Source organism: Trachypithecus francoisi, unplaced genomic scaffold (genome assembly GCF_009764315.1).
Source record: "Trachypithecus francoisi isolate TF-2019V2 unplaced genomic scaffold, Tfra_2.0 Lachesis_group20, whole genome shotgun sequence".
Classification (NCBI taxonomy): Eukaryota; Metazoa; Chordata; class Mammalia; order Primates; family Cercopithecidae; genus Trachypithecus; species Trachypithecus francoisi.
Genome location: NW_022681466.1, coordinates 55,294,695 through 55,319,469, shown reverse-complemented (window position 1 = coordinate 55,319,469; position 24,775 = coordinate 55,294,695). Strand labels below are relative to the sequence as shown.

The following is a 24,775-nucleotide window of genomic DNA, read 5'->3' as shown; positions in this document are numbered from 1 at the left end:
CTGGCCCCTGCTCTTCCTGTGTGGAGCCTGAGATTCAAACAGTTGGGTGAGAAGCACTCTAGCAAGGGACTCTGGCCTTGCAGAATATCCTTGTTTCCCCTTTTATTCCCTTTTCACCCAATAAAACCCTGATTTACCCATCTTTAAACCATCTGGGAGCCTACATTTTCCTGGCCATGGGACAGACAAGAATCCCGTCTTTAGCTGAATTAAGGAAAAGTCCTGCAACTTTTTGGCACCCAGCACGGGGCTTGAGAAAAGTGAGTGAAATGGGAACTCAAAACCTCTAGCTGTGGTTTCTAAGCCTTTTCATCCTCGGACTTCTGAGCTTATGGGAAACTGCACCCCCACCCCGTCGCTCCTGGGGGTCGGGGGCCTTTTCATCGTCTTTTGCTACTTTTTCAGGAGGGACTGGGGAGCAGCAGGTCCCAGCCACTCTCCCCTCCATGTCAGGACTGGGACGCATGGCCCAGTCTGGGAACAGCCAATAGACTGGTTCCCAGACACATCAGGGCAGCCTTCCCCTTACCCAGCCAAGGGGTTTCAACTCTGTGAGACAGAAATTAAACTTTTCTCCCTGGTGAAGGAACCATTTGCGTAAGAATAGAGGTCAGGAGTCTGAGACTAGCCTGGCCAACATAGTGAAACCCCGTCTCTACTAAAAATACAAAAATTAGCAGGGCATGGTGGCCCACACCTGTAGTCCCAGCTATTTAGGAGACTGAGGAAGGAGAATCGCTTGAACCCGGGAGGCAGAAGTTGTGGTGAGCCGAGATCGTGCCACTGCACTCCAGCCTGGGCAAGACTCTGTCTCAAAAAAAAGAAAAAAAAAAGAAAAAGAAAAAAGAAAAAGTAAAGGAAGTTCTTCCCCAGGCATTTTTAAACTGTTTCTTTTCTTTCCCCTTCTCTAACCCATCAACAGGTTAACCTTTAAAATATCTTTTCCCCTTTAGTAGGCCAGGCCCCCCAGCTATCATTGTTTATATTTTCTGTAAAGCTTTAATTGTGAAAAAGGATTTGTGGGGCTAGTTTTGGGGCTGCGGCCAATCTGGTGTGCTTTGCATGTCTGTATGGTTCCTGCTACAAGCCTCCCATCTTGTTTTATATCCTAAGGGCATGGCTTCTAACTCCCAGGCAAGTCTTTGTTTAGCAATCCTGCCTTAGGGAATGTTTCTTTCTGATTTGACATCTGCATGTTTTCCTAGCAGCCCTGTCTCTTAAAGGGCCCCACCCGGCAAATGGGTTTTCTTCCACCTCTTTGTGTGTACTGCGTGTGATGCCTGTAAAAAGAGCTCTAATTAATTTGGCCTAAAGAAAGACAAAGGCTTGGCTCTAATATTTTTTTAAGGCAAAATAAATGCTGTGGTACTTTTCAGTTCATGTGACTTTAAATTCAAGAAATAAAAACAGCTAGCCAGGCGCAGTGGCTCACGCCTGTAATCTCAACACTTTGGGAGGCCTGGGTGGGCGGATCATGAGGTCAAGAGATTGAGACCATCCTGGCCAACATGGTGAAAACCCATCTCTACTAAAAATACAAAAATTAGTTGGGCGTGGTGGCACACGCCTATAGTCCAGCTACTCGGGAGGCCGAGGCAGGAGAATCGCTAGAACCTGGGAGGCAGAGGTTGCAATGAGCTGAGATTGTGCCACTGCATTCCTGCCTGGCAACAGAGCAAGATTCCATTTCAAAAAAAAAATAAAGAAAAAGAAAAATAGCCCTGAAGACTATGGTAAAATACAGGTCAAATCCAAAGTTTCCTAAGTGTTTTGAGATTATAAACTGTCTGTCTTGCCTGCTTCACAACTAGTAAGGCCTGGGGACACGTGGAATCAACCATGCCCTTAAGTAAGAAAGCAAACCTTGGCTGCAGTTAGCACACATTTAAAGCAACTCACCAAGTTTTATCTTAAACTTAAAAATTGCTAGGAGTTAACTGAAACTACCAGAAATAGATTTACATGCAAGGTGAGTAAGAATAGTGAAATGTGGTTTTTAGTAAAAGGTTATGAGAACGCATGGAAATGTAAACTTTTGCCTAGACTTACAGAATTGAGTTAAATTAGGGAAAAGGTGAAGGTTCAAAGAAGTGGTGGAAGAATTGTAAAAATCTTGGAAAAGAGGTTATCTGTGTGTCCATAGTGATGAAATTCAAAAGAGGGTATTACATGGTTTTTCTGTAAATTGAGCATGAAATAAAAGCACAAGGTTTTCCTAAGGTGCTAATCTGCTCTTTGGCAAAATTTGTAAAGCATTATAGAAGGTTTTTTGGGCCAGGCGCAGTGGCTCACGCTTGTAATCCCAGCACTTTGGGAGGCCGAGGCGGGCAAATCACAAGATGAGTTCGAGACCAGCCTGGAAAACATAGTGAAACCACATCTCTACTAAAAATACAAAAAAATTAGTCAGGCATTGTGGCACGTGCCTGTAATCCCAGCTATTCGGGTGGCTGAGACAGGAGAATCGCTTAAACCCGGGAGGCGGAGTTTGCAGTGAGCCAAGATCACACCACTGCACTCCAGCCCGGGAAACAGTGCCAGCCAGACTCCATATCAAAAAAAAATAAAAGTTTTTTTTTTTTCTTCTTTAAAATTTTTGAGTCATCATTTTGGCAAAACTTATGGTAATCTCAAATTTTATTTCGTAATATCAAGTGTGTACATTTAGCAGCCTTCCCAAAATCAAACTTCAGTTTCAAAATTGTCTTCCCTGGCATCTGGCTTTTCAGATACTTCAGAGGGCCCCTGAAGTGTCTGGAAAAGAAAGGCAAACAGGATTATATGACACGTTTAGGTACATGGAATTGCCAAAATGATGTTCAATCTTCTTTAGGTTATATCTTAGTAAACAATGCTGATGTATGTTCCAAAATTTTATGGGATTTCTAAAATTCTAATGTCCCAGTATATGCTATCAATCAAAATTAAGGTTAAGTTATTGTAAACTATGGAGATAACCAAACCTCTTTGCCAACTGTGTTTCTGACTGTAATTACCCTGACCACTTGGCTATTCACAGACGATGGTTGTCTTGTTTTAATCCTGTTCAGAAGATAGTTTATAATAGACTGTAAGACTTTAACAGGTGCTCTCAAATACAGACTTTATACAACTTTGGAGATTGTAACATTTTAATAAAGGAAAATGAACAGGACTCATGGAAGAGCTGAAGTGTTTACAAATATCAAGCAAAACAAGAGTTAACGAAATGGACTGAACTCAGAAAGCTGAAGCAACCTTTTTGACTTTTGATTGGAATATTGCTGATCCTTGTTTTGTTTTTCAGAGTCAAGGAAACTCATTTTGAACTATTTACGGCCTTTAATAATTGAGTAAGGTATACTCCTATGAACAAAAATTTGGAGCACGTATGTTTCTCTCTGCCTGGTGCCTCTAAAATTTGGAAACTATCTGTGAGTATTCTTTAATTTTTTGATTTTTTAAATTAAAAAAAAATTTTTTTTTAATTTTTTTTTTCTTTTTTGCTCAGACGCCCAGGCTGGAGTGCAGTGGCCGGATCTCGGCTCACTGCAAGCTCCGCCTCCCAGGTTCACGCCATTCTCCTGCCTCAGCCTCCCGAGGAGCTGGGACTACAGGCGCTCGCCACTACGCCCGGCTAATTTTTTTGTATTTTTAGTAGATACGGGGTTTCACCGTGTTAGCCAGGATGGTCTCGATCTCCTGACCTCGTGATCCGCCCGTCTCGGCCTCCCAAAGTGCTGGGGTTACAGGCGTGAGCCACTGCGCCCAGCCAAAAATTTTTTACTTGTTTATTTCTGAGGCTCTTGTTACCCAGGCTGGAGTGCAATGGCTCAACCTCAGCTCAACGCAACTTCTGCCTCCCGGGTTCAACCGATTCTCTTGCCTCAGCCTCCCAAGTAGCTGGGATTACAGGCACCAGCCACCACACCCAGCTAATTTTTTTTGTATTTTTAGTACAGATGGGGTTTCATCACGTTGGCCAGGCTGGTCTCGAACTCCTGACCTCAGGTGATCCACCCACCTCGGCCCCCCAAAGTGCTGGGATTACAGGCATGAGCCACCGCACCCAGCCTATCTGTGTGTATTCTAGGAGCTCCAAGTTTATCTTGGGACCTTAAGAGGAGAGGATCCCCCAACTCATAGGTATTTCAAGGTCTTATCTGAGATTCCTTGGGGAATAGAGTTCCATCAAAGCCAACCTAAAAGGCCTGTGTAGACATAATTATTCTTGCTACACTTTAGGCAAATCATCAGGTCAAGTATAGGACTAAGGGATTTTGCAAACCACTCAGTCCTATCATGATTTTTTAACAAAAATGAGAACTAAAAAGAGAGAAATCATGTTCTAAAATTTATCATACATTTGTCATTAAATTAGAAACTCATTAGTTGTTTTTAAGTTTTCACCTACATTTTAGACTAACCCTGCTTGTTCCTGTGAACCAAACAGCAATCTCCAGCTGCACCTCAGAAAGAACAAGAGGGATGGGTAATGTAAAAATCCAGACCAATATTCTAGTTCTGAGCAATTATCCTTCAGGTTCTTCCAGGTGATGGGAATACACAGGATGCCCATCACTCAGGTTTCCTTTTAGGAAAGTAAGACCAAGGGAGCTAACCAAAGCAAAGCACCATGCACCCAAATCCTAGCAAGCATAACTAGAGCCACCAGTTATCTGCGTGTGTCACAAGACATCTTTTCCTCTCCCTTACTGCAGGAGGACTCAGTTCCACAGTTTGACCTTAGCATTCGGCTTATGATAAGGAGTCCATGCAACCCCCTGAAACACATTTTTGTCCCAGACTCAATTCCAAATTTCAGGTCAAAGCCCTAGGGAAAAAAAAAACTGGATCTGAGGCAGAGACAAATGACAACAGAGGTTAAAAGGCGCATCACAGGTGAGCGTGGCTGACTCCTGCTGATTAAGCCAACTCCAAGTTTCCTGTTTCACGGATAAAGGCCTCATTAATATCCATGGCATAAATGAGGCCTAGGGAACTCCAAGGCTACTGACAGTAGGTGGGAAAGAGACATAGGTGAAACAAATAATTCCTATTGTCTAGACACCCCTGCTTCATGGATGCAAGCCACTTTGGTACACATGGTGGCACCTGACAAGGTTGCCAGAACTCGGGGATGCAAGGACAGAAGACTGAAAGAAGACACTCTTTCCTCTCACCCTCATATATCCGGGGTATCTGCTAGGAAAATAAGGGAACCAGGAAGGTCTGCTTCCCTCTTTCTAGATGGGTAGCCATTCATCTTCAATCTGTACCCCTTTCAAATGCATCCTGAACCTCTGGGACTCCTTTAAAAAGCGCCTTTTCCCCTTTCTCCTCAGTTCTCTCTTCACTAATAGGTAATTGTGTTTCCATACTACAACACACTCCCCTTAAACGCATCCTCCGAACTAGAAAGAGTTAATTTCCCAAACTTTCAACTGGTTGGCTTAGGACGGGGCTCAGAGGAAGGGAACGCAAAAGCCCAACATGCCAGCAAAAGGGTAAAGTTTCTTTACCAGTCAGGCTTTTGGCCTCCCTCTCCCTGTGAAAATTGATAAAAGGCCTCAGAATTTTTCGGCTGTCCTTACCCCTCCCCTTGTTTCGTTTTGATGCATGTTTTCTAATAACCCGGTTTGTCTGTTCTTGCCTTCAGGCCATCAAACTCCAAATGGTCATGCAACCAGAGCCTCAGATGGTGACCCTTTCTGCTGGGAACCCCTAAATAGGCCTCTTAGGGAGCTCTGACTGCTGTTTCCCCCAAAACAGCCCCCTCTGTCAGCAGGAAGCAGTTAAGATCGGTCTTCCTCCGTGTCCTTAATCTAACAACTGTTAGATTAGAGGGGAAATGAGACAGCCAGGTGGGAGGGGGTCCCCAGAGGAACTACAACCAGCCTGCCCACTGGAGCTTAGCCTCAAGAGGTTCATGCCATTTGCAGCAGGGAGGAGTCTGCCCCCTCCTCTTCCTGTATGGAAACTGAGATTTGAACAGCAGGGCTGGAAGTGCTCTAGCAGGAGACTCTGGCCTTGCGGGGTATCCCTATTTCCCGTTTTCACCCAATAAAACCCTCTGCTTCACTCACCCTTTAAACTGTCTGCAAGCCTAAATTTTCATGGCCATGGGACGGACAAGAACGCCGTCTTTAGCTGAACTAAGGAAAAGTCCTGCAGTGCTAACAGAGCTGCCTTAGTTGATTTCTAGAGTGAAGAATCTTTTCACATTCTTTTTTTCTCTTCTTCTTTTTTCTTTTTTAAGACAGAGTCTAGCTCTGTCACCCAGGCTGGAGTGCAGTGGCGTGATCTTGGCTCACTGCAACTTTCACCTCCTGGGTTCAAGGGATTCTCCTGCCTCAGCCTCCTGAGTAGCTGGGATTACAGCCACATCCAGCTAATTTTTGTATTTTCAGTAGAGATGGGGTTTCACCATGTTGGGCAGGCTGGTCATGAACTCCTGACCTCACGATCCACCCGCCTTGGCCTCCCAAAGTGCTGGGATTACAAGCGTGAGCCACTGCACCCGGCTACATTCTTGTATTAGTCCTATAACTGAGACTCAAACTCTACTTACTTTCTCTTGCATTACCAGTAATTCAAAAAGATAACCATGATAAGGCCCCAGAGAGTCAGTGGCTCATGCCTATAATCCCAACACTTAGGAAAGCCAAGACAGGAGGACTGCTTGAGCCCAGGAGTTTAAGACCAGCCTAGGCAACATAGCAAGACACAGTCTCTACAAAAAATTTAAAAATTAGCCAGGTGTGATGGTAAACACCTGCAGTCCTAACTACTTAGGAGGCTAAGGCAGGAGGATCCCTTGAGCACAGGAGTTTAAGGCTGCAGTAAGCCCTGAGAGACAGAGCAGGACTGTTTCTCTCTAAAAAAAAAAGAAAGAAAGAAAAAAAAATTGGCCATGTGTGAGGGCCTCACGCCTGTAATTCCAGAACTTTGGGAGGCCAAGGTGGGTGGATCACCTGAGGTTAGGAGTTCAAGACCAGCCCGGCCAACATGGTGAAACCCCATCTCTACTAAAAAATACAAAAATTAGCCGGGCAGGCCAGGCACAGTGGCTCATGCCTGTAATCCCAGCACTTTGGGAGGCCAAGACGGGTGAATCACGAGGTCAGGAGTTCGAGACCAGCCTGTCCAATATGGTGAAACCCCATCCGTTGGGAACAAGTCCCCAAATCTGGCCATAAACTGGCCCCAAAACTGGCCATAAACAAAATCTCTGCAGCACTGTGACATGTTCATGATGGCCATGACGCCCACCCTGAAGGTTGTGTGTTTACCAGAATGAGGGCAAGGAATACCTGGCCCACCCAGGGTGGAAACTGCTTAAGGCATTCCTAAACCACAAACAATAGCATGAGCGATCTGTGCCTTAAGGACATGTTCCTGCTGCAGAAAACTAGCCACAGCCCATCCCTTTGTTTTGGCCCATCCCTTTGTTTCCCATTTTAATTAATCTATAATCTATAGAAACAACACTTATCACTGGTTTGCTGTCAATAAATATGTGGGTAAAACTGTTCCAGGCTCTCAGCTCTGAAGGTTGTCAGCCCCCTGATTTCCCACTCCACACTCTAATTTTTCTGTGTGTGTGTCTTTAATTCCTCTAGCAACGCTGGGTTAGGGTCTCCGCAACTGAGCTGGTCTTGGCACTCATCTCTACTAAAAAATACAAAAATTAGCCAGGTGTGGTGGCGCATGCCTGTAGTCCTAGCTACTCGGGAGGCTGAGGCAGGAGAATCACTTGAACCCAGGAGTCAGAGGTTGCAGTGAGCTGAGATTGCGCCACTGCAATCCAGTCTGGGCAACAGAGTGAGACTCCATCTCAAAAAGAAAAAAAAAATTAGCCAGGCATGGTGGCGGGCACCTGTAATCCCAGCTACTCAGGAGGCCGAGGCAGAATTGCTTGAACCAAGGAGGCGGAGGTTGCAGTAAGCCGAGATCGTACCATTGCACTCCAGCCTGGGTGACAAGAGCAAAACTGTGTCTCAAAAAAAAAAAAAAATTTAACCTATAAACATACTTATTTACATTTTTTTACTTAGAAAACCGTATGATGTCTCCACTTCAATATCTCAAAGAAATTTCTAACTCAAAATAATCTAGTCATTCAAGCCAATCTTCTTTCTCAGTTTCCTATAAAAATTAAAGTGTGCTACACTAATGTATCCAATTTAGTAATCCAAAAACCTAAGTTATTTTTTACAATTTATTTATTTAGAGACAGGGTCTTGCTCTGTTGCCCGGGTTGGAGTGCAAGTAGCACAAGCACAGCTCACTGCAGCCTTGATCTCCTGGGCTCAAGTGATCCTCCCACCTTAGCCTCCCAAGCAGCTGAGACTACAGTCACACACCACCACGCTCAACTAATATGTTTTATTTTTAGTAGAGACAACTCTTGTTATGTTGCCCAGGCTGGCCTCAAACTCCAGAGCTTAAGCACTCTCACCTAAGTGAGAACCTGACCAAAAAGGGGGAGTTTTTTTAAACAAAATTCTGGGAGGTCATTGTTCTGGACTAAATTCATGCACTAGGCCCCAGGAAACCAAGCCAAAATGGAGTCATGTGTGCTAAGACTTTAAGGAAACACAGATTCTAGAACAGACCCGGTTTTGTTTTTCCTCCAGCAAATTTCTATAACAAACAGCACAGGCATCCACTCCCAAAACTCCCATTAAGTCTTTTAATCAATTTCATTTCCTCTCACCTAGAGACCACCAAGCTTCAGATGATCATGCAACAAAGGTTCCAGCCAGTTCCAGGTGAAGACACCACCCCTGGCCATCAAAAAGCTACCCTCCCTCCACTAGACAGAACAGGGTGAGAGTTCCGTGATCTCCAACAGGTAGGGACTACGCCCCAAATCAGCATGAAGCAGTTACAGAAGAAAGACCTTCAGTCCCTCTGCCTCCCATAAAGATTTATGGGGATCACGTCTCTCAGAGGAAGATGAGGCAGGACAATAGGGTCTGGAGTCAGGGAACCTAAGGCTATCTCATGCCAACTTCCTAGAACTAAATTGAAAGGAAAATCCTAATTTTCCACGCCTAAGTAACAAAGGACCAGAGGCTACTCCCTTTGACCTTTCCTGAGCACTGCAGACAGGAAATTGGCTGTCCCTAACAAATCAGACTGATTGCTGGTGGAGTCTTCATTTGCAACTTTGTAACTTTACCCCAGCCTCTGACTGGTTGCTTTTTGCAGATGTGAAGTTACAAAGTTTTTGCAACCAATCAGATGTCCCTACAGGAGTGTGACCTTTGTAACGTCACATCAGCCTCTGGTTGGCTGCTTTCCGCAACCAATCAGACTGGTTGCAGGCTACGGCTTCAGTTACATGAGGTGAGCATGAAGCAGCCAATGGGAAACCTACAGGGGGTATTTGAACCCAAGAAGATTCCACATCTGGGCTTCTTGAGCTGCTGCTCGGGTGTGCTTCCCCCACACTGTGGAGTGTACTTTCATTTTCAACAAATCCCTGCTTTCATTTTTTTGTTACTTCATTCTTTGCTTTGCTGGACATTTTGACCAATTCTTTGTTCAAAACGCCAAGAACCTGGAGTCATGACCCTCTACCAGTGACAAAAATACAAGTCCTCTCTTTTTATCTTTTTGGTTCAAATGGAAGAAAAAACTCTTGTGAGTTTTCCTGAAACTCAACATTATTATAGTTTTCCTTTAATACTAAAGTAAAATTGCAAGATAAAAATTAAATTTTACTGTCAACAAGATCAGGTGTATTGATTAGATCTTATAGTCTTATTTATCTCAAAATAAAAATAGGGCACACTGTATGACAGATATTAAACAAACTCAAAACTTCAGAGATAAAAGGTATCTTAGATGGACAAGGGTCTGAAGGGTTGGGTGGTGTGCTTAAGGTCACAGTTAATAACAAAACTAAAACACCTAAAGGTACTAAATATAAGGTGGTATCCTAAATTAGATCCTGAAACAGAAAAAGGATGTTAGTGGAAAATCTGGATAAAGTTGGTAGTTAAATAATATTGTAACAATGTTAACTTGTTAGCTTTGACAAATATACTATGGTTATTTAAAATGTTAACATTAGAGGAAAGGCCAGGCATGGTGGCTCACGCCTGTAATCCTAGCATTTTGGGAGGCTGAGGTAGTTTTGGGAGGCTGAGGTGGCCAGATCACTTGAGGTCAAGTGTTTGAGACCAGTCTGGCCAACATGGTGAAACACTGTCTCTACCAAAAAATACAAAAATTAGCTGATCCTGATGGCGTGCACCTGTAATCCCAGCTACTTGGGAGGCTGAGGCACATGAATCACTTGAACCCAGGAGGCGGAGGTTGTAGTGTCCCCCAGTGTGGAGGACAGAGTGAGACTCTCTCTAAAAATAAAATAAAACTCAGAGGAAAGTAGATGAAAGGTTTACAAGAACTCTGTACTATCTTCTTTGCACTTTTTCTGTACATCTGAAATTATTAAGTAAAAATAAAAAGCTTATTTTAAAATTCTAAATCTAAAACTGATTTCTAATCCAGAATACTTCCCATCTGTTTCCATAAGAATACCCATCTAATCTACAAAGGCATTAAGTTCTAAAACCAAGTATACAAAGATAACAAACTATAGCACCTGCCTGTAGCACCCTCAAACAAAAAACAATCAAAAGAAATATCCTCTAGTTTTCTGTTTAATAGGGAAAGGAACTAACACTCATTGACTTGTCACTATATTCCAGGCATTTTGCTTATTTAATTCTCATAATTGGGGTGGTCACAGTGGCTCACACCTGTAATCCCAACACTCTGGGAGGTCAAGGTGGGAGGATCACTTGAGCGCAGGAGTTCGAGACAAGCCTCAGCAACATGGTGGAATCCCGTCTCTACAAAAAAAAGAAAAAAATACAAAATTTAGCCAGGCATTGTGGTGCGCAACTGTAGTCCCAGCTACTTGGGAGGCTGAGGTGAGAGGATTCCCCAAGCCCAGGAGGCAGAAGCTACAGCTGACCCACTGCACTCTGGCCTGAGTAACAGCCAGATGTTGTCTCAAAAAAGAAAAACATATGTGTAATTCTGACAACTGTTTTAAAATAATTGTCACCTCAAATTATACTTGAAGCTCAAACCATGTACATAATTTGCTCACTATCATATAGCTACTAAGTAACAGAGCCAGATTTCCATAATACCTTATCATCAACTTTCTCTAGGTTATCTAGGCACTGTACAGTCATCTGTGTATTTAAAAAGAAGTATTTGTTACTAAATTTTACAGATTCTACCTCCATGGCATTTTTCACATCAAAACCCTCACTGTCAATCCCATTGCCACTACTTTTTGTTCAGGTCTGTTATGTAGCAAAACACCTCTCAAGCATTCCAATCTCTAGTCTTATTCCCTTTAGTCTATTCTGTACAGAACAGTAAAGAACAGTTTCTTGCTCGGCCTCCCAACATCTGTGAGGATGTTTTAGTAATGGTCTTAGATTTCCTTTTGAGATTATTACCTCTCCTCTGCCTAGGTATTCCCCTCTAGGAAAGATGTACTTGGCTTTTGGAGTTTCTGAATCTTGAACAAATGATACAAGTCTGGAAAAAAGATCCCAGGAGCTATCCTAGACTCTCTCCAACCTTCCTTTTCAGTCTATGAGCAACTTAATAGTCTTATAATAAAATTCTTCTCTTTTTTTTTTCTGAGACAGAGTCTCACCCTGTTGCCCAGGCTGGAGTGCAGAAGCGCAATCTCAGCTCACTGCAACCTCCACCACTGGGTTCAAACAATTCTTGTGCCTCAACCTTCTGAGTAGCTGTGATTACAGGCGCCCATCACTACGCCCAGTTAATTTTTGTATTTTTAGTGGAGACAAGGTTTCACCATGTTGGCCAGGCTGGTATGGAACTTTTGACCTCAAATGATCTGCCCACCTTGGCTTCCCAAAGTGCCAGGATTACAGGCACGAGCCACTGCGCCTGGTCAAGAAAATTCTTCTTAAGATAGTTGGTATCACTTCTCTGCTTCCAAAAACCCTAACAAATACATCACTCCTAACTCAGATAAGATCTCTAAAGCATTTCTTTCTATTCTTTTTTTTTTTTTTTTTTTTTGAGACAAAGTCTCGCTCTGTTGCCCAGGCTGGAGTGCAGTGGCACAATCTCGGCTCACTGCAACCTCTGCCTCCAAGGTTCAAGCGATCCACCTGCCTCAGCCTCCTAAGTAGCCAGGACTACAGGCATGCACCACCACACCTCGCTATTTTTTGCATTTTTTGGTAAAGATGGGGTTTCACCATGTCAGCCAGACTGGTCTCAAACTCCTGACCTCAAGTGATCCACCCGCTTCAGCCTCCCAAAGTGCTGGGATTATAGGCGTGAGTCACCGTACCCGGCCAAGATCTCTAAAGCACTTCTAAAGTATCACTCAATCTTCCTGCTCAAAAACTGTAACCTAGAAGTTCTCAATATTATATAATCTTCTCCAGGTTAAGTTTTCAGGGTTCTCCCCATTTTGGTCCAAACTACATTTCTAAACTTATTTTCCACCAATGGCATTACATGTATTTATTAATGTTATTCTCTCCACTTGGAATGCTATCCACAAAACCCCCATGTCTGTCTACAAATCTTATCCACCCTTCCAAATCTATTTCATTGTTGCCTTATGTATCAATTCTCATCCAATTCCACTTCAAATGTAGTTGGCTAAGAAACTGAATTTTATTTAAGTTTTATTAAGTTTAACTTAAATTTATGGTAACTAGGGGCTACCATATTGGACAGCTTCGCTCTAGCATATAATCTATTTTGCTTCACTACAAAATATTCAAGGAAAATATAAGAAGTTATTTAGGGGTTTCCTTAATCTCACCAGGATTCTACTCCAGAACACCCTGAAGTTGCTCAGATCTAAGTTAGAGAATAACAGGCATAGAAAATCAAATTCAAAATCCATAACTAATCATACAATGTACCAACAGCTGGTCCTACATATGAGAGGCCTCTTAAGCCACTGACCCTTTTAAGAAATTGGAAAAAGGGACTCCTTTTAAGGATGTGCAACTCCATAAGCACAAGACACAAATAATGGATAGCACAACACAGGCTGAATTTCAGTCCTCACTCGCCCCTTAGACAGATGCCTGGCTTGGAGCCACACATTCTTCCCATATTCTCTTTCTTCTAGCCTTTTACTGCATCTCAGAATGCCTTTTTCTACCTTTGGCTCAGAAACTATCTCCTAGATGTCCTCCCAGACTACTATACTTACTCTCTTCCCTAATCTCTAATTTGGATTCAGAACCCTCTTCTGTGTTTCTGTAATAATAAAATATCTCTGAAATTGCACTTACCATACTAGCTTATAATTACTTATTTTCTCCTTTGATTTCCTACCCTGGAACAATATGCTCTGTACAGATACAGGTCACATTTTTTCACCTTTACATTTTCACCTACTACATAGCACCTAAACATAGTAGGTGCCAAATCAATGTAACCATGAATCAAACTGATTCATTCTTATGTAAAATGCATGAAAATAAGAGAAATTTTACAAGCTTTAAATGACTTATCAATTTTTTTTTTTTTTGAGATGGAGTCTCACTCTGTCGCCCAGGCTGGAGTGCAGTGCCGCGATCTCCACTCACTGCAAGCTCCGCCTCCCGGGTTCACGCCATTCTCCTGCCTCAGCCTCTTACGTAGCTGGGACTACAGGCGCCCGCCACCGCACCCGGCTAATTTTTGTATTTTTAGTAGAGACGGCGTTTCACCGTGAAAGTCAGGATGGTCTCGATCTCCTGACCTCATGATCCACCCGTCTCGGCCTCCCAAAGTGCTGGGATTACAGGCGTGAGCCACCGCGCCCGGCCGACCTATCAATTTTAACAGAATCTAATTTCACTTGATCTTAGATTACAAGAACGATATTTTCAAACGTAATTTATCATCTTTCAATATCTCCTTTACTAAAGTAAAAAGTTTCATTCTTTTTTTTTTTTTGGTTTTGTTTTTGTTTTTGACAAGATCTGGCTCTACCACCCAGGCTGGAATGCAATGGTGTAATCTCAGCTCTCCCACTCAAGCCATCCTCCCACCTCAGCCTCCCGAGTAGCTGGGACTACAGGCACACACCACCCCACTCAGCTAATTTTTGTATTTTTTGTACAGATTGGGTATCACCATGCTGCCCAGGCTGGTCTCAAATTCGTGAATCTCAAGCTGTCCACCCGGCTCAGCCTCCCAAAGTGCTGGGATTACAGGCAGGAGCCACCAAGCCCAGATAGAAGTTTTAAAGTGAACCAAAATGGGCCGGGCACAGTGGCTCCCATCTGCAATCCCAGCACTTTGGGAGGCCAAGGCAGGCAAATCATTTCAGGTCAGGAGTTTGAGACCAGCATGACCAATATGGTGAAACTCCATCTCTACTAAAAAATTAAAAAAAAAAAAAAAAATAGCGGGGCGTGGTGGTGTGTGTCTGTAATCCCAGCTACTGGGAAAGCTGAGGCAGGAGAATCGCTTGAACCTGGGAGGTGGTGGTCACAGTGAGCCAGGATCGTGCCACTGCACTCCAGCCTGGGTGACAGAGCAAGATTCCACCTCAAAAAACCAAAACTAGTAAGTATTTACTAACAAATTTAATGGTCTAACTTTTAAATAACTGTACTGCTAACTATCTGGTTGTTATAATAGAGACAAAGCAGTATATCTCAATAGCACATTAATCTTTAGTACAGGTAGAGTAATAAATTTTGTATATAACCTATAACGAAAAATGACAATTCCACCAAAACTGTTAAAATATTCCAAAAGACGGCCAGGCGCGGTGGCTCACGCCTGTAACCCCAGCACTTTGGGAGGCCGAGACGGGCGGATCACGAGGTCAGGAGATCGAGACCATCCTGGCGAACACAGTGAAACCCTGTCTCTACTAAAAAAATACAAAAAACTAGCCGGGCTAGGTGGCAGGCGTCTGTAGTCCCAGCTCCTCGGGAGGCTGAGGCAGGAGAATGGCGTGGACCCAGGAGGTGGAGCTTGCAGTGAGCTGAGATCCAGCCACTGCACTTCAGCCTGGGCGACAGAGCGAGACTTCCTCTCAAAAAAAAAAAAAAATTCCAAAAGAAACTTATATGTGCTCACTTCAGCAGCATATATACTAAAACCCCGGAACAATACAGAGATTAGCATGGCTGCTGTGCAAGGATGACATACAAACTCGTGAAACGTTCCATTAAAAAAAAAATTTTAAACTTACGTAAGTTGTACAAAACTTGAAACTATTTTCTAAACAGCAAAAAGAGAAACTAAAGGTCAGCAGTCAACAAAGAAAACTTCTGACAAGTAATCTAACACATGACACAAAAATAGGCATCTCCTACTACTGACCTCCTTTTTTCTGATAAGCACAACTTCCAAAGAAAGATATGTAGGTCAACCAACTTCTATACTTTAGCAACCAAGGAGAAGTGGATGAGTCTTCCTATTTCTCTGCCCAGTATTTCTTTTCTTTCCTTAGCAAATGTTACCATGCCTCTATTTACTTTTTTTTTTTTTTGAGATGGAGTCTCGCTCTGTCACCCAGGCTGGAGTGCAGTGGCATGATCTTGGCTCACTGCAAGCTCCGCCTCCCGGGTTCACGCCATTCTCCTGCCTCAGCCTCCCGAGTAGCTGGGACTACAGGCGCCTGCCACCACGTCCGGCTAATTTTTTGTATTTTTAGTAGAGACGGGGTTTCACCATGTTAGCCAGGATGGTCTCGATCTCCTGACCTCATGATCCGTCCGTCTCGGCCTCCCAAAGTGCTGGGATTACAGGCATGAGCCACCGTGGCCAGCCTTTTTTATTTTTTGAGACACCGTCTTGCTCTGTCCTCCAGGCTGGAGTGCAGTGGTGCAATCTTGGCTCACTGCAACCTCTGCCTCCCAGGTTCAAGTGATTCTTATGCCTCAAGCTCCCGAGCCGCTGGGATTACAGGCGCACACCATGACGCCTAGCTAATTTTTGTATTTTTAGTAGAGATGGGGTTTTGCCATGTTGGCCAGGCTGGTCTCAAACTCCTGACCTCAAGTGATCCGCCCACCTCGAGCTCCCAAAGTGCTGGGATCACAGGCGTGCGCCATCATGCCCCGCCTCCAAACTATAACTACTGTTCAACGAACCATTTATGTGACTCTGCTTATAAAAACAATAACCGAGGCCGGGCGCGGTGGCTCAAGCCTGTAATCCCAGCACTTTGGGAGGCCGAGACGGGCGGATCACGAGGTCAGGAGTTTGAGACCATCCTGGCTAACACGGTGAAACCCCGTCTCTACTAAAAAAATACAAAAAGCTAGCCGGGCGAGGTGGCTGGCGCCTGTAGTCCCAGCTACTCGGGAGGCTGAGGCAGGAGAATGGCGTAAACCCAGGAGGCGGAGCTTGCAGTGAGCTGAGATCTGGCCACTGCACTCCAGCCTGGGCGACAGAGCAAGACTCCGTCTCCAAAAAAAAAAAAAAAAAAAAAAACAATAACCGAGTTTCCATAAAAAAATAATGTGCAGTTATTCTAAATGACGCTGTTTTGCTAAGTAAAAAGCAATGGCTTCTCACTACTAAAGTACTAAATATTTAATTTTATATAACTAGGTGATTACCAACTATCCTAATAAATCCTATTCTGGGATAAACTATTCTGCTAAATAGCCCAAACAGGCATTTCAGAAGTATGTAACTCCATTTATCCCTTGGTGCATAAAAGCACAGATTCATATTCATAATAACTGTGATATCACTCCATGCTCTCACACTTCGACCAATGTTGCAATATTGGCCATAATACTATGATAAAATTTAAACCAATAAAATTGTTTTTAAAACTTGTCGTATACAAACTTGGGATCAACTTCTGCTTCTGAGCAATGATAACCTAATTAGGACAAGATTTACCTTCCTGCCATAAACACCTGAGAAACTTGAAAAATATAAAACTACTTTTTAGACACTGAATAAGAGGCAACACAGGACTACGATCTCTGAGAGAAGCTAAACAAACAAGGTAAGTTGTATGGGTACGGGCTTTCTATCTGAAAATGAATGAATAATTATAGCTGACATTTCAACATTCCTCTCTATAACTGAGAAAACAAATACAAAAAATCAATTGGTACACAGAAAACGTAAACCACACTCAAACTAACTTGAACTAATAATTCACATTTACAGAACACGATACACAACAAATGAAGAACACACATTCTTCTCAAGTATGTATAGAACAACCAAAATAGACCACATAGTGGGCCATGAAACAAGTTTGCTTTTTTTTGTTTTTCGGTTTTTTTTTTTTTTGAGACAGGGTCTCCCTCTGTTGCCCAGGCTGGAATGCAGTAGCACGATCTCGGCTCACTGCAACCTCTGCCTCCCAGCTTCAAGCGATTCTTCTGCCTCAGCCTCCAGAATAGCTGGGATTACAGGCGTCCACCATCACGCCTGGCTAATCTTTTGTACTTTTAGTAGAGACGAGGTTTCGCCATGTTGGGCAGGCTAGTCTCTAACTCCTGACCTCAAACAATTCACCTGCCTCAGCCTCCCAAAGTGTTGGGATTACAGGTGTGAGCCACCACGCCCAGCCTGAAATAAGTTTTTTTTTTTTTTTTTTTTTTTGAGGCGGAGTCTCGCTCTGTCGCCCAGGCTGGAGTGCAGTGGCTGGATCTCAGCTCACTGCAAGCTCCGCCTCCCGGGTTCACGCCATTCTCCTACCTCAGCCTCCGGAGTAGCTGGGACTACAGGCGCCCGCCACCTCGCCCGGCTAGTTTTTTTTTTTTGTATTTTTAGTAGAGACGGGGTTTCACCGTGTTCGCCAGGATGGTCTCGATCTCCTGACCTCGTGATCCGCCCGTCTCGGCCTCCCAAAGTGCTGGGATTACAGGCTTGAGCCACCGCGCCCAGCTGAAATAAGTTTTAATAAATAAAGAATTAAATTCAGACAGTATGTTTTCCGACCACACAGAATTAAATCATAAATCAAAAATCAGAAAAACATCAAGAAAATTCCTAAATATTTAGAAATTAAACACACTTCTAAATACACATAGTTTGTCAAAGAGAAATATAAAAGTGAAATTGTAAAATATTCTGAATTGAAATACAGGGACACAGGAAAATTTTATAAATTAAATCCTTATATTAGAAAAGCAGAAATATTTAGTATCAAAATACAAACGTCCAGATTAAGAAACTTTAAAAAAAAAAAAAGGAAGAGCAAATTAAATACAACACAGCAAAAGGAAATAACAAGCCAAAATCAAAAAATTGGGAAAAAAAGGAAACCAATAAAGGAAAGTCAATGACACCAAAAGCTAGATTTTTGTTGTTGTTGTTTTCATTTTGAGACGGAGTCTTGCTCTGTCACCCAGGCTACAGTGCAACGAGATGATCTCAACTCACTACAACCTTTGCCTCCAAGACTGAAGTGATTCTCATGCCTCAGCCTTCTGAATAGCTAAGATTACAGGCACCTGCCACCACGCCCAGTTAAATTTTGTATGTTTAGTAGAGCGGGGTTTCACCATGTTGGTCAGGCTGGTCTCCAACTCCTGACCTCATGATCCACCCACCTCTGCTTCCCAAAGTCCTGGGATTACAGGCGTGCAGTAGCACGCCCAGCCTCAAAAGCTAGCTAGGTAACTCTGTAGACAAACTAATGTCAAAGAGAGAGAAGAAACAAATTACCAGTATCAGGAATTAAAGAGGCAATATCACTACAGACGCTATCAACATTAAAAGAAAAAAATGGGATTATTATGAATAATTTTACCAGTTAATCTGATAACTCCCATGAAATGAAAAGCCTCTGAAAAAAAACACAAACTATCAAAGTTCACTCAAAAATAAACAAGAGGGGCCAGGGGCTGTGGCTCATGCCTGTAATGCCAGCACTTTGGGAGGCTGAGGCGGGCGGACCACCTGAGGCTGGTCCGGAGTTTGAGACCAGCCTGGCCAACATGGTGAAACCCAGTTTCAACTAAAAATACAAAAAAAAAATCAGCGGGGTGTGGTGGCACGCACCTGTAGTTCCAGCTACTTGGGAGGCTGAGGCAGGAGAATCGCTTAAACCCAGGAGATGGGGATGGTAGCGAGCCAAGATTGCGCCACCGCACTCCAGCCTGGGTGACAAAGCGAGACTCCATCTCAAAAAATAAAATAAAAAAAAAGGATAAATAGAGGACAGCACAGTGGCTCATACCTGTAATCCCAGCACTGTAGAAGTCAAGTGGGGAGGATCACTTGAGTCCAGGAGTTTGAGACCAGCCCAGGCAATATGCCAAAACCCAATCTCTACCCAAAAAAAAATTTTAACTAGCTGGGTGTGGTGGCATGTGCATGTGGTTCCAGCTACTTGGGAAGCTGATGCAGAAGATCACTTGAACCCAGGAAGTCAAGGCTGCTGTGGGCCGTGATGGCACCACTACACTCCAGCCTGGGTGACACAGCAAGACAAACAAAAAAAGATAACCTAACCCACTGTAATGGAATTACATAATTAAAAGCCTTGCCTAGAGAAAACTCTAGGCCCACATGGTTTCACAGGGAAATTCTATCAAATATTTAAGAAAGAAATAATACCAGTTCTGCATAAACTCTTCTAGTATATAAACATTTACCAACTTACCTTATGAGTTAAACATTACCATGATACCAAAGCCAGATATGAACAAGAAAACTATAAACCAGTATCTCAAATGGGTATAATGCAAAAACTGCAAAAAACATTTACAAATAGATGCTGGCAGTTTATAAAAAGAATGTATCATTATCAAGTGGGATTCCTCTCAGGAATAAAAATCAATCCATACAATTCACTTTATCAGTCTAAAAAAGCATAAACGGCCGGACGCAGTGGCTCACGCCTGTAATCCCAGCACTTTGGGAGGCCAAGGCAGGTGGATCACTTGAGGTCAGGAGTTCAAGACCAGCCTGGCCAACATGGTGAAACACCATCTCTGCTAAAAATACAAAAATAAGGTGGGTGTGGTGGCACGTGCCTGTAATCCCAGCTACTCGGGAGGCTGAGGCAGGAGAATCACTTAAACCAGGGAGTCAGAGGTTGCAGTGAGCTGAGATCGCACCACTGCGCTCCAGCCTAGCAACAGAGCAAGACTCAGTCTCAACACACACATACACACACAAAAGTATAACCATATGAGTTCAAGAGCTGTCCCCCAAAAAAGTATGACAAATGAATGTGAATTAATTCATGACAAAAACTCTTAGAAAACCGCAAATAGAAGGAAAGTTCCTTAACCTGATAAATAGCATCTATAAAAACCCTATAGCTGGCCAGGCATGGTGGCTCATGTCTATAATCCCAGTAATTTGGGAGGCCAAGGCAGGTGGATCACTTGAGGTCAGGAGTTCAAGACTAGCCTGGCCAACATGGTGAAATCCCGTCTCTACAAAAATTGGCCGGGCATGGTGGTGGGTGCCTGTAATCTCAGCTACTTGGGAAACTGAGGCAGAAGACTAACTTGAACCTGAGAGGCAGAAGTTGCAATGAGCTGAGACTCAGCCATTGCACTCCAGCCTAGATGACAGAGCGAGACATTGCCTCAAAAAGAAAAAAAAATCCCTATAGCTAATATCATATGCAATGATAAAAGATTAAGTATTTTCCAGCTGGGCGTGGTAGCTCACACCTGTAATCCTAGCACTTAGGGAGGCCAAGGCAAGCAGATCACGAGGTCAGGAGTTCGGGACCAGCCTGACCAACATGGAAAAACCACGTCTCTATTAAAAATACAAAATTAGCCAGGTGTGCTGGCACATGCCTGTAATCCCGGCTACACAGGAGGCTGAGGCAGCAGAATCGCTTGAACCCGGGAGGTGGAGGTTGCAGTGAGCCGAGATCGCGCCATTGCACTCCAGCCTGGGCAACAAGAGCGAAACTCCATCTAAAAAAAAAAACGATTTAAGTATTTTCCTCATAAGATGAGGAATAAGACAAGGATATCCACCATCACATTATACTTTAGGATCTACCCAGTGCAATAAGGCAAGAAGAAAAAAAAAAAATAAGGCATTCTGACAGGCAAGTAAGAAATAAAACTGTACTTATAAACGTAATTGTGTACATAGAAAATCCAATCCCAGTCTACAAAATAGCTACTAGAAATAAGTGAATTTATCAAGGTTGCAGAATACAAAGTCAATATCAAAAAAATCAATTATGGTCGGCACTGTGACTCACTCTTGTAATCCCAGCACTTTGGGAAGCCGAAGCGGGTGAATTGCTTGAGTCTGAGACCAGCCTGGGCAACACGCAGAAACCAACTCTAAAAAAATAAAAAATTAGCCAGGCATGGTGGCATGCACCTGTAGTCCCAGGTACTTGGAAGGCTGAGGAGGGAGGACGGCTTTAGCCCAGGAGGCAGAGGTTGCAGTAAGCTGAGATCACACCACTGTACCCCAGCCTGGGTGACAGGGTGAGACTCCATTTCAAAAAAAAAAAAAAAAATTAGCCAGGTGTTGCACCAACACTTGTAGTCCCAGCTACTTGGGAGATTGAGGTGGGAGGATCACTTGAGCCCGGGAAGTTGAGGCTGCAGTGAGCCAAGATTCTGTCACTGCACTCAAGCTTGGGCGACAGAGTGAGACCCTGTCTCACAAAACAAACAAAAAAATCAATTGTATGTTTACATACTCATAATGAAACTGAAATTGGGGTGGGGGAGTAGACAACATTTTCAATAAAATTAAAAAACACGGTCGGGCTCAGTTGCACATGCCTATACTTCCAGCACTTTGGGAGGCTGAGGTGGGAGGATCGCTTGAGCTCAGGAGTTCAAAACCATCCTGGGCAACACAGCAAGACCTCATCTCTACTAAAAATCAAAACAAATTAGCCAGGCATGGTGGTGTGTGCCTGTGGTCCCAGCTATTTAGGAAGTTGAGGTGGGAGGATAGCTTGAGCCTGGGAGATGAATGCAGCAGTGAGCCTTGATCACACCACTGTACTCCAGCCTAGACAACAGAGAGAGAGACTATATCTCAAAAAAAACAAAAATTGCCAGGCACAGTGGCTCACATTCCCAGCACTTTGGGAGGCTGAGGCAGGTGGATCACCTGAGGTTGGGAGTTCGAGACCAGCCTGACCAACAAGGAGAAACCCCACCTCTATTAAAAATACAAAATTAGGCATGGTGGCACATGCCTATAATCCCAGCTACTGGGGAGGCTGAGGCAGGAGAATCGCTTGGACCCAGGAGGTGGAGGTTGATGTGAGCCGAGATCATGCCATTGCACTCCAGCCTGGTCAGTAAGAGTGAAACTCCATCTCAAAAAAAAAAAAAAAATTTACAAAATAGATATAAATCTAACAAATGTGTGCATGATTTGTATGCTGAAAATTATGAAACACTGATGAGGAAAATAAGAAAAAGACCTGAATAAATAAAGAAATACACTAACTTCATAGACTGGGAGACTCAGTATTGTCAGGATATCAATGGTCCCACTAATGATCCAAAGATTCAACAAAATCCCAAAAAACCAGCAGCCTTTTTTGAAGAAACTGACAAACTGATTCTAACACATACATTTAAAAAAAAAAAAGCAAAGCACCCAGAATAGCCAAAACAACTTGAATAAAAGAATAAACGTGAAGAACTCTAACTGATGCCAAAACTTACTATAGTCAGCCCCCTGTATCCTTAGTTCCACGTTCCTGGATTCAGTCAACCTCGGATCAAAAATATTCAGAAAAAAACAATTCCACAAAGTTCCAAAAAGCAAAACTTGAATTTGCCATGCACCAAGTAGTACACTGAATCCAGAAGAATGAAGTGATGTGTAGGGAATGCATTTAGTATTACAAGTAATCTACAGAAGATTTAAAGTATACAGGGGGATGTTTGTAGGTTATATGCAAACACTACATCATCTTATATAAGTGACTTAGGATACAATTCATGGATTGTATCCACAGGGGTCCTGGAACCAATCCCACACAGATACCAAGGAATGACTATATAAAGTTACGATAGGCTGGGTGCAGTGGCTCACACCTGTAATCCTAGCACTCGGGAGGCCAAGGGAGGAGGATCACTTGAGGCCAGGAGTTCAAGACCAGCCTGGTCAACATGGTGAAACCCCATCTCTACCAAAAATACAAAAATCAGCCAGGCATGATGGCACACACCTATAATCCCAGCTACTCAGGAGGATGAGGTGGAAGAACTGCCTAAACCCAGGAGGTGGAGGTTGCAGTGAGCAGAGATCATGCCACTGCACTCCAGCCTGGGCAAAAGAGCTAGACTCTGTCTTAAAATAAATAAATAAAGCTGCAATACTCAAGACAGTGTAGGCCAAGGGGCAGTGGCTCACATCTGTAATCCCAGCACTTTGAGAGGCCAAGGTGGGAGGATCACTTGAGGTCAGGAGTTGGAGACCAGCTTGGGTAACATAGCAAGACCCTATTTCTACAAAAAAATAAAAAATAAAAAAGTTTAAAAATTAGCCAGGCATGGTGGCATATGCCTGCAGTCCTAGCTACTAAGGAGTCTGATATGCGAGGATCACTTGAGCCCAGGAGTTTGAGGTTGCAGTGAGCAGAGATCATGCCACTGCACTCCAGCCTGGGCAAAAGAGCTAGACTCTGTCTTAAAATAAATAAATAAAGCTGCAATACTCAAGACAGTGTAGGCCAAGGGGCAGTGGCTCACATCTGTAATCCCAGCACTTTGAGAGGCCAAGGTGGGAGGATCACTTGAGGTCAGGAGTTGGAGACCAGCTTGGGTAACATAGCAAGACCCTATTTCTACAAAAAAATAAAAAATAAAAAAGTTTAAAAATTAGCCAGGCATGGTGGCATATGCCTGCAGTCCTAGCTACTAAGGAGTCTGATATGCGAGGATCACTTGAGCCCAGGAGTTTGAGGTTGCAGTGAGCTATAATCTCACCACTGCACTTCAGCTTCATCAACAGAGCAAGATCCTGTCGCAAAACAAAATGAAGAGGCTGGGCACAGTGGCTCACGCCTGTAAGTCCAGCACTTTGGGAGCCTGAGGCAGGTGGCTCGCTTGAGCTCAGGAGTTCAGACCAGCCTGGGCAACATGGGAAAACCTCGTCTCTACTAAAAATACAAAAATTAGCTGGGTGTGGTAGTGTGTGCCTGTGATCCCAGCTACTTGGGATGCTGAGGTAGAAGGATCACTGGAGCCTGGGAAGTCGAGGCTGCAGTGAGCTGTGATCATGCCACTCTACTGCAGCCTGGATGACAGAGTAAGACCCTGTGAAAGAAAAAGAAAGAAAAGAGAGAGAAGAGAGAGAATGAAAGAATTAGATTTTATCAAAATTAAAAACTTCTGCTCTGTGAAAGATATCATTAAGAAAAAAATTTAAAGCCATAACTGGATTTCCAGTGGCAGGGTCTGGGGAAGGGGCGGCAGGTGCCATGTCCAGCCACAAAGATGGCAAGAAGGAACCCCTGAAACAGCCCAGAAAGCAGAACAAGGCAGAAACAAAGAGGACCAGAAGAAACTATAGGGAAGGCGCCCCTGGCCACAGGTGTAATTAATAAATCTGGCAAAAAGTAAGCTGTTCCATGTGCCCGAGGAGATGGTGACCCTTGATTTCATTCCCTGTTATACCATCTTTTGCCACCTATAGCTGGACTGAAGTGTTGTATTGGAGCCTGTTGTACATTTAAGAATAAATTTTTGTGGAAAAAAACAAAAAGCCATAAATGAAAAGAACATATCTGCAAAACCTACATCTAATAAGGGCTTATCCTGAATACATAAAGAATTCAAAACTAAACAGTAAGAAAACAAACAACCCAACTTAA

General features: G+C 43.4%; 1 protein-coding gene and 1 non-coding gene across 4 annotated transcripts in view; one reads left to right on the top strand and one right to left on the bottom strand.

Annotated features, from left to right (window-relative positions):
* TAOK1 (TAO kinase 1) overlaps positions 1–24,775 on the bottom strand; it is a 178,849-nt gene that overhangs the window by 125,320 nt on the left and 28,754 nt on the right. The window lies entirely within an intron of this gene.
* On the top strand, positions 15,089–15,194 carry LOC117068057. Its single transcript, XR_004430930.1, has one exon. It is a non-coding gene; the product is annotated as a U6 spliceosomal RNA (small nuclear RNA).